General features: G+C 38.5%; 1 pseudogene; it reads right to left on the bottom strand.

Annotated features, from left to right (window-relative positions):
• LOC117407874 (PRKCA-binding protein-like) overlaps nt 1–11,143 on the bottom strand; it is a 30,752-nt pseudogene extending 19,609 nt beyond the window's left edge.
• Between the last annotated feature and the right edge of the window lie 6,612 nt (nt 11,144–17,755).

Raw genomic sequence — 17,755 nt, 5'->3', positions numbered from 1 at the left:
CTCGTGGGATCCGCCTGTCGGTCATGGCGATGACACGGAGAGGTGGGGAAGAGTGTGTGTGTGCTTTCCCTCTCTCTGAGTGGCTGAGGGGCGGGCCTTGGGCGACTGCTCGGCCCATAAGAACTGGCTTGGTTATGCGCTCGGGTGGCCGGGTTGGGGAAAGTACAGTGTCGCTGGCGGAAGAGGCCAGCGTGAAATAAGGAGCAGGCGAGCCCGACTGAGGGGACAGCCTTCTGAAAAAAATAATTAAAAAAAAAAAGAAAAGAAAAGAAATAATTACCTACCCGAGGGGACGTGTATAGATACGGGGAACCCTGGCCAACCCCAGTGTATAGGCACAGCTGAGTGTAGGACGGAGACCCGTGCTGACCGGCTTAGCGGCAGTGGGGGCACTGCATAAGCAGCACTTTTGTTTGTAGTTTTATTACTGTGTTTTATTTTCCCTTTTTCTTTCGCCTTCTGTTTTCATTATTACTTTTGAGCACTTGAAGGTGCACGGAGTTGGATACCTGTGTTGGTAACCCCGTGGTCCTGGTTTACTGTCGGCAGTATCCAGACCACGGACAACAGCGCCCTCTGCGGGCTAAAGTAAATAAAACAAGTAATAAGAAAAGTAAATAAATCTGGGCACCTGTGCGGTGTTTCCAAATAAAATCTTCTGTCTCCTGTGTCAGTGAATACCCTAACCCTTCCACACATGCATACACACATAACTGATTGACATTGCATTGTTTCCAGTTTGAATTATTATAGGTGGGGCTATTCCGTCGTCACAATGAAACTACATTATACAATTTAATTTAGTATTTCTTTATATATATATATATATATATATATATATATATATATATATATATATATATATATATACTTTGTAAAGCTCTGCAGTTCTCATATACAAGTGAACTCCTGCTTACCTTTGTATAGCTCTGCTGTTCTCATATACAAGTGAACTCCTGCCTACCTTTGTACAGCTCTGCTGTTCTCTCCAGCTCTTCCAGCCTCTTCACTAACCCGTCTGCAATTAGACAAGTTTTCAGTCATTCTTTTCATTCTGGGAGAATGCTCTGTGGATACTGTGTCAGTAACGGTCATTGACCCCACCCTTGCATATGAGTAACGCACATGTGAAAAAGGTCACCAGTGCCATCACTTAGAAATCTGGGGCCGTATTCACAAAGCTGACTTAAGTCTAAGACCAAAAAATTGGTTAAGTCGCTTTTGCAGACTTTGTTATGACGGAGTCTTAAGTCTGTTTAACGAAACAATTTTCTGGGGGGTCTTAACTTAGACCAGCGTTTCTGTCCGCACGACGTCTTCACTGTCTTCCACTCGAGAGAAAGCTCATGCAACAGTCTCTTGACACAGGGGTTGTACCGACAGACTGGAGAATAAGGAAACTTGTTAAATTTGCAGACTACACAAAAATAGGAGGAGTGGCAAACACTGTTGCAGAGCAAAGGTACCTCAAAATGATCTAGACAGCATTCAGAACTGGGCAGACACATGGCAAATGACATTTAATAGAAAAAAGTGTAAGGTGCTGCACGCAGGCAATAAAAATGTGCATTATAAATATCATACAGGAGATACTGAAATTGAAGAAGGAATCTATGAAAAAGACCTGGGAGTTTATGTTGACTCAGAAATGTCTTCATCTAGACAATGTGGGGAAGCTATAAAAAAGGCCAACAAGATGCTCAGATATATTGTGAAAAGTGTTGAATTTAAATCAAGGGAAGTAATGTTAAAACTTCACAATGCATTAGTAAGACCTCATCTAGAATACTGTGTTCAGTTCTGGTCACCTTGTACAAAAAGGATACTGCTGCTCTAGAAAGAGTGCAAAGAAGAGCGACCAGAATTATTCTAGGTTTAAAAGGCATGTCATGTAAAAATTAATTAGTTTTAGCAGCCTAGATCATGGCCCACAGCGACCTGTTAATTGTTAGTTAGCAATCAGGAGATTGTCTTTGATCATTTATTAGTGCAATAAATATCGAGTTTGGTTCTGAATCGACTGAAGACTAATTCTTACAGGGTTAAGGATTGTTGTTACAACACACACACTGTCAACATCCCAGTCTGTACTCACGGGATGCTACCTCACAGTGAAGTCCACTCTTATCTTAGAAGAAGTGCGCACTGTGCAACTGCCTCTGAAACAAAAATAATTTTATGTTGATCATTTGAAAAACGGAGTAACGCAGGCTTTTTGTACGGCATTTTAATTATTTAACGAATTGGATAAAGCAAACGCAGAATACTGCATACATGAAACAAACAAAGTACATGTAATTCTACTTGTATTCACAATATAATCTCATTAACTTACTCCAACAGTGTTTGTTCATTTTAATTGTCCTTTCGCTATAACGAACCCCTCGATATAACGAACAAAAGGCTTGGACCCTGTGACAGGGTGACTGAGCGGTGACGTCACGGCAGAAGCAGGGATGGGAAAACACTGACACCAGGGAGTACTGCAGGTAAAGGTGGCGTTTGCCGTTTTATTTGCAAAACTAAAATAAATAAAATATTTAAACAAAAACACACTGTGTGCTCACAGAGCAAAATAAAAAGGTTAAACAAAACAAATCTCGAACACAAAATAAAACACAGGTCAGGCTGAGCTATAGCCTTCACTGATCCTGTATCTTTTTAAACTCCTTTTACTCTCTCCGTTCTCTCCACTCTCGCTCTCTCCGCTCCTAACACCCACCCCGAAGCTGGAGAGCTGCAGCCTTTTTATATCGTGGCCGATGGGTTTAACTAGCTTGCAATTAATTATTCTATTACCCCTCGGTCACAATCTGCACGAGTTTATTAATTACTATGTGGATGGGGCTTCCCATCCACGTCACCAAAAAACAAACAAACGGCTACGCCGTCATCTAAACATAATAATAACAATAAAGACAAAAACAAAACCTGCAGCGCTTGGCCGTCATATAAAATACAATACTAAATCCCAATACAAAATAAATACAAAATACACTGCACAGGGGCGGAGGGGAACTCTGTTCTAAAATAAAATACAGAAAACAATGTACAGGGCACCTTGCCCTGTTACAGACCCCAAAAGGTTTGTTATAGCGAGGGTGTAATGTACTTGAAATCTTTGTAACCAGTCGTAAACCTAGGACAAGAAGCCCTCCAACACAGTGCTGTGAACATGAACGCACCACATTCTGCCACAGTGAGGGAACATATTAAACAGGTTTTAGCTTAGCGAATGGCAGGAGACAGCAGGATGCACCAGGGTGGCTCATCTGTGGACGCTGGTGACACAAGGGGTGCAGCATAAGACGATTGCAGAGAAAAGACACCAGCTGCATCAAAGACTGTAAATATTTCTGCTAAATATTCTCTGTTATTTTTACATGTATATATGTTTTTATTTTGTTTGATAATTCACTGATGGTGAAATTAGAATTTCTTAACACTAGCATCACCATAGCGGCTTTCTGAACGGCTTTTGCAATTCAAATTTAAATATCTCCGTGTATGTGAATATCTCGTACATGTCCGTTCTTAAGTGTTACTAAATATTTGAACAAAATACCCATACGGTGTTTCAGCTGCAGAATCATAAAGAATTAATAAGTTATAAGCACTTGCTTCTTCAACTGGCAGACCCGCAGTTTATGCAGCATATTGAAATCAATACAATATAGCTGACAATTTAGTCTGGGATTTGTAATAAAATCAAAGTCATTGTGAAAAAAACGTATTACATACTCCCGTCGAGTTCTACACATCATAGATTATTATTATTTATTTTATTAGCAGTTGTCAAAAACTACACATTGAATCACAATACAGTGTGATATAGCTACGCTACTTACAGGTGTAAAAAAATAAAAAATGCTTATTCTAAGCTCTCTGCACAAATCAGTGAAGATCGGGACTCATGCTAAACAAAAGCCAGAGAGTGTTGCATTTTACAACGCAACGAAGTACGGTGTGATGTACTTGATCAAATGGCACGGCAGTATTCTGTCAAAGGTGGTTCTCGCAGGTGGCCTGTGGCTGTTTGTTATAATGTTTTGGACCTGGCTTTTGTTTTGTACAAGGAGTGCACCGGAAACACAATATCCCGGAGGAACTTCATTCTGCAGCTAGTCCTGGAGCAACGGCAGAAACATTTTAATAAGAGACACGAAAGCCGGCTGGCAAATGCCCCTCAACCTTCAGCCAGCGCTGCGCCCACTGGCACACGGAATAAAAGACAATGCCAGGTTGCTAAATGCAATAAAAACAGAACTTTTGATGTCTGTGCCTGTTGTGAAAAGGCAGTCTGTGACAAATGCACTGGTACAGTTGAAAAGCGTGTTTTCCGCGTAGATTATACTTAGAAAGCTGCAATAGAACTTTGAACAGACAGACGGAGCCTTTGAACTCTGTTTCACTCAAAGCACTTTCACATTGCATAAGTTCTGTTCTATTTTTGTTTTATGCTGTTTTTATAACTAGTTGTTTATGTTTTATAATTTTATATGTGCACCGTTTTCTACACCTGTTCACACAGAAGTTTTTTGCGTAAAGTTTATTTTATTACAGTTTTCATGTTTATGTGCTCTTTTTGAAAAAAATAATTAAAATGTTTAATTTTCAATGTAAATATGGTGTTTCTGCTCTGAAAATGTTACGTATGATGTTCATAAATAAAAATATTAAGTTGTATCGGATTGCTTGTTTTTCATTTTCATATCGAAGCTGTTTTAAAATGGAGCCGCACATTTTGCAGGTGCGGCGGTTGTATGCAGTCTGAAATCTCAGCGGTTCTAGTGAGAAATGGTGTACATAACATATTCTACAATTTACCATTTACTGTTTTTCAGATATGCATTTAAATATTTAGGAACATTTGTTGTATAATAACTGTAGAGAAAATGATCAATTTTCAATGTGACAACATGTTTAAATCGTGAAATACCTTGAAATACCTTTTTAGACTGTAAATAAGCGATCTACAGCCCTCCTTATAATTACCAGTCGTATTTGAAAAATCATACGGCTTCCATTTAAACTTTAACTATGGACACCACTGTCCTGGAAGTGAAGCACTTGAAATGCAGGGAGGGACTGAGCTTCACCTGATGGATGATGATGGGACACTCCTTACCTGGATGATGTAGAGACAGGGACAGTACTGAGCTCCTCCTCCAATGCTGATCCCAATCAGATTCTGAGGGTCCTTCTTGAGGGTGACTGTCCCAGGGACTGTGGGGATCCCCCTGACAAAGCAACAGAAAACCTCAGTGAAGCCCCCAGCTCAGAGACACGCATACAGTGAGCTTGTCACAGTCTGAGCTGTTAAAGGGGTGTTGACTGGTGCTTTAAAACACATTTTCTATTAGCTTTATTACCGCTTTATTACTTCTTTAACACAGTAGATAACCTGCAGCCTCCTGGTCTCTACTGTAGGACACTTGGGAGTCTGTTTATTTGATGCTGCTTTTTTTAAATCATTAAAAGTACTTTGAGGAAACCAACATGTGTGACACTGTTTGCAAGTCTATTTGCATGGGCGCCCGCAGCCGAGCACACGCTACGCGCTGTGCGTACCACTGGTTCCTAATATTTCAGTAATCTTGTGCGATCCACAAATAGATATTATATATATGAAGGGACTCTGCAGCAGGACTTGTCTGTGCGTTGTCTATTTGTTTATGTTCTGAATGTTTCGTGGGGCTAGAGAAGGGAGGAGGGAATACACGGCCGTCAATCTGTCTGGATCCAAATTGAAATGGTGGAAATGACAAATGACTGCATCCTCATGCAATTTGTCAAGGCACCGACTAGAGGGCTGGCATGCCTTGATTTAGTCTTTTCAAATAACGAAGACAGAGTTCAGAGAGCCATTGGCAAACTCAGATCACAACATGGTATCGTTTGAAGTATTTTTAAAACCCCAAAAGTTATAACTAAAGCTAAGGTTTACAATTTTAGAAAAGCAAACTATGAATGTTTGAAACAGAGACTAACAGACGTAGATTGTAGTAAAATAGAGAAAACATCCACAGAAAAAGGATGGCTTTTTTAAAAATATAGTACAAAAGGCGCAAAACAATTACATCCCAAAAGTAGACAAATCTAAATCTAAAACAAAATGGTCAAAATGGTTTAATAGATCAATTAAAAAAAAAAATTCATTGAAAAAAGTCACTTTACAGAGCTTTTAAAAGGGACCAAAAACAAAGTACACAGAAAGAGAAGTTGGAACTGCAAACACAAGTGGTGTACCACAGGGATCAGTATTAGGTCCTCTGCTATTCCTAATCTACATCAATGATTTAGATTCTGGTATAGTATGCAAACTTGTTAAATTTGCAGACGACACAAAAATAGGAGGAGTGGCAAACACTGTTGCAGCAGCAAAGGTCAATCAAAATGATCTAGACAGCATTCAGAACTGGACAGTCACATGGCAAATTACATTTAATAGAGAAAATTGTAAAGTATTGTATGCAGGCAACAAAAATGTGCATTATAAATATCATATGGGAGATACTGAAATTGAAGAAGGAAACTATGAAAAAGACCTAGGAGTTTACGTTGACTCCTTTGTACCACAGGGATCAGTGTTTTTGTTTACGACTGCAAGTCGCCCTGGATAAGGGGGTCTGCTAAGAAATAAATAATAATAATAATAATAATAATAATAATAATAATAATAATAATAATAATAATAATAATAATAGGTCATCTGCTCTTTCTACATCAATGACTTAGATTCTGGTATAGTAAGCAAACTTGTTACATTCTCAATAAAAATGTGCATTATAAATACCATATGGGAGATACTGAAATTGAAGAAGGAATCTATGAAAACGATCTAGGAGTTTATGTTGACTCAAAAATGTCTTCATCTAGACAATGTGGGTAAGCTATAAAAAAAGGCCAACAAGACTTATCGGATATATTGTGAGAAGTGTTGAATTTAAATCAAGGGAAGTAATGTTAAAACTTTACAATGCATTAGACCTCATCTAGAATATTGTGTTCAGTTCTGGTCACCTTGTTACAAAAAGGATATTGCTGCTCTAGAAAGAGTGCAAAGAAGAGCAACCAGAAATATCCCAGGTTTAAAAGGCATTTCGTATACAGACAGGCTAAAAGAATTGAATCTATTCAGTCTTGAACAAAGAATACGCGACGATCTGATTCAAACATTCAAAATCCTAAAAGGTATAGACAATGTCGACCCAGGGGACTTTTTTGACCTGAAAAAAGAAACAAGGACCAGGGGTCACAAATGGAGATCAGATAAAGGAGCATTCAGAACAGAAAATAGGAGGTACTTTTTTACACAGAGAATTATGAGGTTCTGGATCCAACTTCCCAGTAATGTTGTTGAAGCTGACACCCTGGGATCCTTCAAGAAGCTGCTTGATGAGATTCTGGGATCAATAAGCTATTAACAACCAAATGAGCAAGATGGGCTGAATGGCCTCCTCTCGTTTGTAAACTTTCTTATGTTCTTATGTGACTGCATCTCCAAAAAGAAAGCAGTGTTTTTTGAATAAAAGTGACCCTAAGCCGCGTATAAAGACGTTTTCTGACACCCGCTGGTCTGAGCATGATGCATGCCTCTCCAAGGTCATCATGAACTATAAAAATGTGTTTGCCACCATTGATCATTTAAAAACAGACGCAGAACACAAGTGTAGTGGCACCACTGTACCCATAGCCAGAGCAATGGAGTCATTTGAATTTCTGGTCTGTATTATTGTGTGCCAAGGATTACCGCAGTATCTCACTCCATTCAGCAATGCTCTTCAGAACCCACCATGTGATCTTGTGAAAGTCAGTCAACAAGTCAGCAATTTAATTTCACTGCTTGGGGACAAAAGAGTAGACAGCACTTATAACAACCTGTGGGAAGATGCCTGTGCACTGGCTGCAAAAACTGAAATAATTGTCTCAATGCCTCGTATAGCTAGACTAGCAAGGTACTTTACCTAGATTGCTCCAGTAAAAACCCAACTGTATATATGGGTAATTGTATGTAAAAATAATGTGATATCTTGTAACAATTTTAAGTCGCCCTGGATAAGGGCGCCTGCTAAGAAATAAATAAAAAGAAGAAAGTTTACAAACGAAAGGAGGCCATTTGGCCCATCTTGCTCGTTTGGTTGTTAGTAGATTATTGATCCCAGAATCTCATCAAGCAGCTTCTTGAAGGATCCCAGGGTGTCAGCTTCAACAACATTACTGGGAAGTTGGTTCCAGACCCTCACAATTCTCTGTGTAAAAAGGTGCCTTCTATTTTCTGTTCTGAATGCCCCTTTATCTAATCTCCATTTGTGACCCCTGGTCCTTGTTTCTTTTTTCAGTTCAAAAAAGTCCCCTGGGTCGACATTGTCTAAACCGTTTAGGATTTTGAATGTTTGAATCAGATCGCCGCGTAGTCTTCTTTGTTCAAGAGTGAATAGATTAAACTCTTTTAGTCTGTCTGCATACGACATGCCTTTTAAACCCGGGATAATTCTGGTTGCTCTTCGTTGCACTCTTTCTAGAGCAGCAATATCCTTTTTTGTAACGAGGTGACCAGTACTGAACACAATATTCTAGGTGAGGTCTTACTAATGCATTGTAAAGTTTTAACATCACTTCCCTTGATTTAAATTTAACACTTCTCACAATATATCAGAGTGTCTTGTAAATGAAGTGCTCCAGCAATGATTTTTGTTTCGAGTTCTCAAACTCAACCCTAGTTTATACCCGCCACTGTTAAGATCAGACACCATGGTCTGACTGAAGTTGGACTATTTGAGTTTGATCTTCAACACATGAAGTGATGAGGGAGCAGAGAGCAGGAAGCAGCTGCAACTTTTCATCTATAGTGTCTTTCAAATATCTGCATATTCCCAATTGAAGTACAATATACAGTTTTTTTTTTTTTTTTCCCCAGCACTAGTTACAATGTTGCACTCCTTTTGTAACTCATGGGTAAAGATCATCATATTAAATATTATGAATCATGTTTTTGTAAAATGGGGCTATTTTCTGAGGCAAGATGGTAACTGAATTTTTAGAACACCTTTCTATGACGTATTAAAAAATTAAATTTGCTAACCCTACACCCAATTCTGTGCCATTATTACAATGTGTTTCTTTAGTTCTATATTTTTAACACTACTGTAGCACCTGTTACTTACAGCTTATCTTCCTCTAGTTCATAATCCAGATCGGTAAACATCTTGCGATTCTCCTCGTCCCTGATATACAAAAACCTTCCTTCTGCAAAAAATATAGAAAATGACTGAGACACCTTCACAGTGTGGAACACATTTGCAATGGAGAGTGAATCATCCCAAAGAGAAAGGATGATCTCTCCAGGGCAGGGGTCACATGGCATACCACCAGTGAATGATACAGACATAATAAAACTACAATAGAGAACTATACTATTGAAACACAACTGAAATAGCCTACATTTATCATTTGATGTCCTTTGAATTATGATTTTTTTTCTCAATACTGTATCACAAGTCTAGAGAGGTTATATTAAGATCAATGCCCTAGTTAGACTCCACCTAGAAGTTGTAGTTTTGGTCACGTCACTACAAAAAAGACTAGGCTGATCCCAAGACTTAATGTCATGAGGATAGGTTAAAATAAATCTCTTCAGCCTATAAAAAAAATAAAAAGTGAAAGTGGGAACTTGAAGTCTTTAAAATCATAAATGGATACTCTTTTTTTTTAGTTACAATTACAGTTATAGTTATCAATTTGCTTGAGTTAAATTTACAGTTAACTATTAGCTTTTAGTTTTTATTACAGTTAATAAATAGAACGGTGCTTAGGAACTAAAAAACATGTGCTTACAGAAATAGTTAAAAGAGGCTACTTTAAAAAAAGAAAAAAAAAGGTGTGCATGTTTGTAAAATATTCTCTTCACATAGGCTTGAGATGCTGGTGCAGAAACTAGATTTTCAGCTACACATGGCATTCTACCAAAACATAACAATTAAAAAAGGGGGGCAAATGCTTTCACAAGTACCCCACTGCTTGTGTGCAACTATTTCTTTTACCACACGAATGAACACAGAATTGTACTGCTGTTCAGAGTGTGAGCGCCCTCTACGGGATGGATTGGAAATGAAATGTCAGTTTTATGCCCCAGCTTGTAAAATAACTAAATTATTTCTTGAAAAAAATGTTTTCGGTATTATTTGGTTGTCATTTGACAGTATTTTTAGTTGAAGTTACAGTTACTATTATGACTATGATTCATTTGTATTAATGGATATTTTAGTTATAGTTAACTCAAAAGACTCTGGTACAGACAAAGTTAATCCAAGACACTACTTCAGATTTAGCACAGGGAGAACAAGAGGGCATAAGAGGCATCTGAGCAGAGTTTAACAAGGGACGTGTCTTAATGGCAGAATGAGGCATCTGAGTAGAGTTTAACAAGGGACACGTCTTAATGGCAGAATGAGGCATCTGAGCAGAGTTTAACAAGGGACACGTCTTAATGGCAGAATGAGGCATCTGAGCAGAGTTTAACAAGGGATGAGCCTTGGTGGGCCAAATGGCCTTGTTCTCAAACTCTTCTTATGTTCTAAATATTATTATTATTATTTGTTTATTTAGCAGATGCCTTTATCCAAGGCGACTTACAGAGACTAGGGTGTGTGAACTATGCATCAGCCGCAGAGTCACTTACAATTACGTCTCACCCGAAAGACAAGGAGGTTAAGTGGTTTGCTCAGGGTCACACAATGAGTCAGTGGCTGAGGTGGGATTTGAACCGGGGACCTTCTGGTTACAGGCCCTTTTCTTTAACCACTGGACCACACACACTAATCACAATGGAGTTACGTTTGGTACCTTTAAACCCCAACACGAGAATAAACATGGACAAACAAGCCTCAGCACATCAGGGATCTTTCTTCTGAATCTCTTCGCTTTATTAAAACAGCATTCGAACAACTAGCTTTATCAGTGACCAATACTGTTGCATTGCAATTGAATGTACTGTTTGTAAATTGTAAATTTAAGCTGTGATTATAGTTACATGTATTCATTTATTTATTTTGGATATTAATTATACTAATTGAAAACAATATAATTTTAACATGTGCCAGGATCCATTTTGAAAGAGGGTTACATCCTGGTTAAGTAACATTTCTATGTGAGCAAAACATTGTCAAGGCATTAGAAGGTGTGTGTCCCTAAAGCTACAGTAGCTGGTCTGCCTAGGACTTCGAATAGGTTAAACAACAAGATAACGTAGTAAACAAAGGACATGCATTTTAGTGCATAATCGAACAAGATTTACAGCAACACATACACTGTACAATACGTACAGGCACAGGGTACTGCAGCTGGATACCTGTCTCAGTAACTGAAGCAATGTACATACACACAGACAAGTATGCACTGTGGCTGGACCCAACATGAGATAACCTGTCACAACGCAGTCAAACTACACAGCAGTCATCACCGCTGAGGCGCAATACCGCTAAAACACAAGCAAGCTGTGCAGTCTGAAAGGAGGCACAATGTTGTATTCATTCGTTGTTTGTTTAGATAGATAGATAGTAGAATGGCCCAAAGATGCACCTGGCGATCCTGCCTCTATGGCCAACACTGCTCAGAGCGCTCTGTGATACTCATGAACTTGGCAGTTTTCAACTCGTTGTATAATTAAATACAAATCAGTTAAGCACCATCTTTCTGTATTTTGTAGAAGTATAAATACTCCGGTAAACATAAATAACATTCATCATACTCATACTTTGACGGTTTTTGTTTTATTTCCCTTTAAAAACTGCCATTTCTGAAAAAAAACACGGTCTCAAGCACATTCAAACTGGTAGAAAATGAATAAAAGCATTAAATTAAATCTAAAACACACATTTTCAGTATAGTATAGTAACTGAAGACGACATAACATGTGCAATGTAATTTATTTTTGCTTGTAGTACTTTCTCGTAGTGATCTCAAAACAACGCATCACGGCACAACCTGTTTTCCTGATAGTGCAAAATATGCATTTCGAACGGGTCCGCGGCACCGAGTTTTATTTTTCTACACTTTTTTAAACTCACGGTTGATGAGTCCTTGTCGATTTTGATTCATGTTTGTGTAATAAATTAAAAGTAGACAGCCTAAACTTTTTGTCAGTGTAGGCCCTAAAATGTACGTCATATAGAAGGGCGTTTTTTTCGTTTTTTTTCCTTTACGCGATGATCTCAAAACCTAAACCAATCAGGGCCGAGCTGACACTTAAACTATTGGTTGTTGAATGTGTCTATAATAAAACGTAATTTAAATCAAGAGCCAATCATGGTCGACATTTTAGATATTAAGGCGTTAACATTGTACGCACTTTCGTGACGAGCTGTAATTTTCGAACAGTACTACTAGGCTCAGTGTTATGCTGGGGAGCGTTAGACACCAACGTTCTAACAGCGAGTAGTATGCGGGAGCAACAGAGCTATTGTACGGAATTAGGAATAGAGTTATTACATTTATTAAAGTTATTAAATTATAAAAATGTAAATGATAATTTATATGTACAGATTTTGAGCAATGGAGTTATACACGAAATATATGTATTTGCCGTTGCTAGACAAAATGATCGACCCTTGAAATATGCGATTTGTGATATTTTAATCACTACTTCATCCATAATTTTAAAAATCAATAACTTAAATTTTAAACAAAAATGGTCTAGAACGTAAGGGAATTAATTGAAAATAGAAATAAAATGCGTGAAATTAAGCTTAGACGAACTGCCTTTCGTTGTACTGGGGGAGGGGGGAGGGGGTGAAACAGTGCTGCGGCTCCAGCAATGATGAACATGAACTAGGTCATTTAAAATACGCTAGTACAGTAGTTGGTATAATAGGTAAACAGTTAGAAACTATAGATAATGGGGATATCACATAGATCTGACATATGATTGTGTGTGTGTTTGTCATTAGACTGCCGTTTGAGCTCATATCTCCTGTGTAGGTTGAATATTTTTAGGCTCGGTAGTTTTAACATGTAACAAAACGTCTCAAAGTGGTCATTTGCATATTAATTAAATACTTATTTTATTTATTTTAACCATTGTTGTTTTAAACTACTCAACGGCAACAAATACCATGATACCAAATTATATATTATGCTTTAAATATATCAACTTTATAGAAATGACAAAGTTGCAATTGTGTAACAATTTACACAAGTTTAAATTAGATTAATATATTAATTAAAAATGCTAAACCCTTTATTTATATACAAATAATCACATTACCTGCCTTTTCAGTGGCAAATGCACTCTTTACAAATTCTTAACATGTAAAACATTGTTATGATGACTTTTGAACCCTAAACAAACACTATAACATATTGCAAAACTGGAATAGTTATAATTTCTTAACAGACAAATAAAAACGCTTTTAAACAAGCTATAATATGTTATGTTGCGATACATTATAAACAAAACCCTTGCATTTAAAAATGACCCCTATCCATTTTTTGAAGTACAGATTTACTGCACAGACACGTGTCTGTAGGTGCCACGCCTTCTGGGCAGTCCTGACAAATGGGAGAGATGCGTTTTTAGGGGCAGGCTGTTGCATTAAAAGAAAAACTAACTTTCAATTTAAAAACACGATCAAGCTTAGCATAAACTTTTTCTTTTATTTTTATTTATTTATTTATTTATTTATTTAATTCAGAAAGCTGAAGTCAGTAGAGTGCAACACTTAAATCCAAGATGGCCGCCGAGAAGGAAAGGGTAGCAGGATTTGGTGCATAAAAAAGCATTTCTACACGTTTTAAATCATTTTTTATATATTTTAATTTTAGATATGTTTAAGTTAGGTAAAAACTGTTAATAATAACCTATTTTTTTTGTTTGTTGTTGAAATCTAAAAAAATTAGATAGATAGATAGATAGATAGATAGATAGATAGATAGATAGATAGGTGTGTGTGTGTGTAATTAGCATCACATTTAACACACTAGTATTTACTATTTTAGCACTTTTCTTGGAAAACAGAACGAGATTTCTGTAGCACCACAGGCCTTGGATATTAACCAAAAAATGACAGATGCCTATTCACCTGCCACAGCTGATGTGTCACTAAAGAAAGATATCGTTATTTATTTTCACCTTTCTTACCGTTGTTTTCTTTCGTGCAATACGTTGACACGTTCGCGGGAGATACCGAAAGAATAAATGTCTTTTATTTCATAAAATCTATATTTTTGTCTTAATAATTTCTAGTTTGTTTGTTTTTGTTTTTTTGCATCGCCCTCACATTCCTACTCACCTGTCAGGTTGACTCTGTTTGTAATGGCTCGTCATTTCCTGGGAAACACCGGAAGACGCAGTCTAACACATCCCTCCTTAATCCCACAATACAATGCCCAGAATATGGAGCTGGGAAGTGATGAACAAGGGAGAAGTTTGCCCCGAACGGTAACTGACAGGCAGCTCTGCCGAGGTATGACACAGGCCCGGTTTTTGGGATGGAATCGCATAACAGTCTCGCGTTTTGATTGGTCCATGTCTGTCACATGAATATGTCGAGGATCCATTAGTTTATCTCTACTAATCACAGTTTTACATATAGACTGCCCCTGTTTTCATTTACGTCGCAAATTCTGGGCCGATTTGGTTTGCAGATAACGTCCCAAATTCTGGGCCGCTTTGGTTTTTAAATAACGTCCCAGATTCTGGGCCGCCTTGGTTTTCAGATAACGTCCCAAATTCTGGGTCGCTTTGGTTTTCAGATAATGTCCCAAATTCTGGGCAGCTTTGCATTTCCGAATTCAGCCCAGTTTTGGGGAATCAGCACATGGATCGTGAATTCATTTGAGAGTAACCCTTAGTACATTAATCAAAGTTCATGTATTTTTTACTCTCCCCAGAAATCTTTTTTTTTTTTTTTATGAAAAAAACAAAAATGTAACTGTTAAAAAAACGTATTTCTTATTACATGAAGAAACTACATTGCACTGAAATAGATACATGAAAATTAATTAAAGCAGTCGTTTTCCTTTATTAAAGGCTAATATTAAAACACGTTTTTGTGAAGGAACGTGGTATTCCGAAAAAAGGACATCTCGTTTTCTTATGTAACGTCCATCAGTATATTGTAGTGTTTCAGGTTCTTTTTGGACAGAAATGAGACTGCAACTGTGAGTAGATTAAGGCAGTTTATTTTTACAATAATTAAATAATCACAAAATAAAATCATAAAGTGAGGGAAAGGAGACTGGGAGTCGAAAGTGAAAATAAATGATTGTAGTAATTTTTATTTTACCCTACCCTTCCCAGTCTTTTCCCCGCCCCTCTTGTGCGCAAAACCTGAACTCCTACATTTATACACCACCATGTGACCCCTGCACGCACACACCACGTGACCCCTGCACGCACACACCACCATGCAACCCCTACATGCACACACCACCATGCAACCCCTACACGCAACACCACCATGCAACCCCTGCATGCACACACCACCATGCAACCCCTACATGCACACACCACCATGCAACCCCTGCAGGCACACACCACCATGCAACCCCTACACGCACACACCACCATACAACCCCTGCACGCACACACCACCATGCAACCCCTACAGGCACACACCACCATTCTTTGCAAAATATATTTTCGGGTATTCAGCCCCATTCATGTCTATGGCAGTGTTATAAAACACATTTTCAGGCATATCTCTCAAACCCGAGCACGTAGAACCACCATTCAAAGTGATATAGACTCAGGGGAGCACCCCAAACCACCCACTAAAACGGTGTGGTGGTTCACCCAAAAACTCATGTCATGACGAAAAAATTCACTTTGCCAAGCCGTCCTGGCATTTGAACCATGAAAATAGTGATTGCTGGTGCGGGGCCCCATGGGGCCCCAACGCAAAATAAAATCAAGTTCCTAACCCCCACAGAATCCGAGATATGCCCCATCAAAAATGTCCCAAAACTACCCTTTTTGGGGTCATATCTCCATGACCCCGGGGCCTAGAAACTGGGTTGAACTTCCTAGGGTCATGTCTGGGGTCCCTCTTTCACATTGTAGCCATGCTACATTTTCAACAAATTTTCACATTTTCAGCATGATGTCATGTCAAGGTTGCATTTCCAATAGCTTTTGAGCTCCAGGTTGGCAAAAAAAAAGTCTAAACTGGTGTCCTTTCTAGCTGGGGACATGTCGCTTGGAGGGATCGACAGGGGCCCCGAGGTGGACCTCCGTACCGATTTTCAAGTCTCGGGGACCCCCGGAACCCGAGATATAGCACCCTGAAAAATGTCTATGGGAAATCCTATTATAAAACCCCTTTGGGGCAATGCCCACCATCTGGCGGTGGGGTGGCGTTTGAACCCGTGGCCGATGTCTTTCTTTAGCTAAGACTCTTGTGCACGCAACGAATGTCCTTCTGAGTTTGTTGGCCCAGGGGTCATGGAGATACAGGTACGATAAGAGACCACCCCCTTCCCTATGGTAAATGCCATTATAAAAACACCATTGGGGTAAGGCTCAGCTAATGGCGGTCGTGGGTCTTACGAACTCGAAGGAACCCATTTTCTTTAACTAAGATTGTTGTGCATCTGAAAAGAGTACAGAAGCACCAATTTAAGTCCATTCCAAGTGTTTTGTGATCACAGTATCAGCTTGACTGTATCGGAGCACAGTTTTGCACCAAAAGCGATGAGAGGCGAAAAAAAGCACTATATACCCTATTCTTTAAGATATCACTTTGCAGTGCCAATTTGAGGAACGCAACCACTTAGCAACTTGCAAATTGGTACTGCAAGTTAAAGGCCTGTAGTGTCAGACTGGTAGTGCCTAACTGATTCAAGTGTTTTTGGAATGATTCTTGCAAAGACTGATTTATGAGAAAAAAGAGAGATTGACAAACAGCATTTTGCTTTATATGCAGCAACAGGCAACTACAAGAGGGTGTCAAACAAGCTGTGAATGTCCCAGGAGGCTACAGAGTACCTCTGAGTATGAATCCAGATGCTCGCAGTACCTGTTCTTAGATGTCCGAAACCACTGTATCGCTGTATAACTGTATACCCTATAAATATCACTTTTTATTGTGTATTTGAGGAACACAACTAATTACAAACTTCATTTGAATTGCTGTCCTATCAGAATATCAGTGATATTGCAGTGTATGCTGGGTATCAAAAGGCCTTCACTTTTACAAAAGGCTGTCAAAATTTAAAAAAGGCCGTCAAAGTTACAAAAAATAGGTGTGCTCCTAACCCAATACTTGTCTTTTTAATTCTGTGCATCCAAATACTTGTAGTTAAAAGTTTTAAGAATTAAGCCTACTGTTGTTTTGTCCTAAACCAGCAGTTTGTCACCCAGATTTATTAAATAAACGGCGGGGGGGGGGGAGGAATCAGATTATTCTCCATTTTATTGTAACTGAGGTACCGTTCAGTTGAGCGAAAATTGTAAAGGGGTACTCGAGCTGAAACCTCCAGATAGAAGGGGTACACTTTCAAAAAAAGGTTGAAAACCCCTGACCTACAGTATAAATGATCAGGAATTGATAAGGGAAATGCTGACTAATACAATACAATAGGATTTATTTGAAGTTGTTGAAGGGCACTGGTCTCTTAAACCCAGAAGTTCTGATAAACCCCTATGCCTCACTATATATTGATGGACATTACATAAGCAAATGAGATGTCCTTTTTTTTTTCCTAAATGTTTTCTGAGGAGAGTAAAAAATACATTAACTTTGATTCATGTACTAAG

This window comes from Acipenser ruthenus, chromosome 48 (genome assembly GCF_902713425.1).
Source record: "Acipenser ruthenus chromosome 48, fAciRut3.2 maternal haplotype, whole genome shotgun sequence".
Lineage (NCBI taxonomy): Eukaryota > Metazoa > Chordata > Actinopteri > Acipenseriformes > Acipenseridae > Acipenser > Acipenser ruthenus.
Note: the sequence above shows the minus strand (reverse complement) of the source record. Positions and strands in the feature narration are given on the sequence as shown.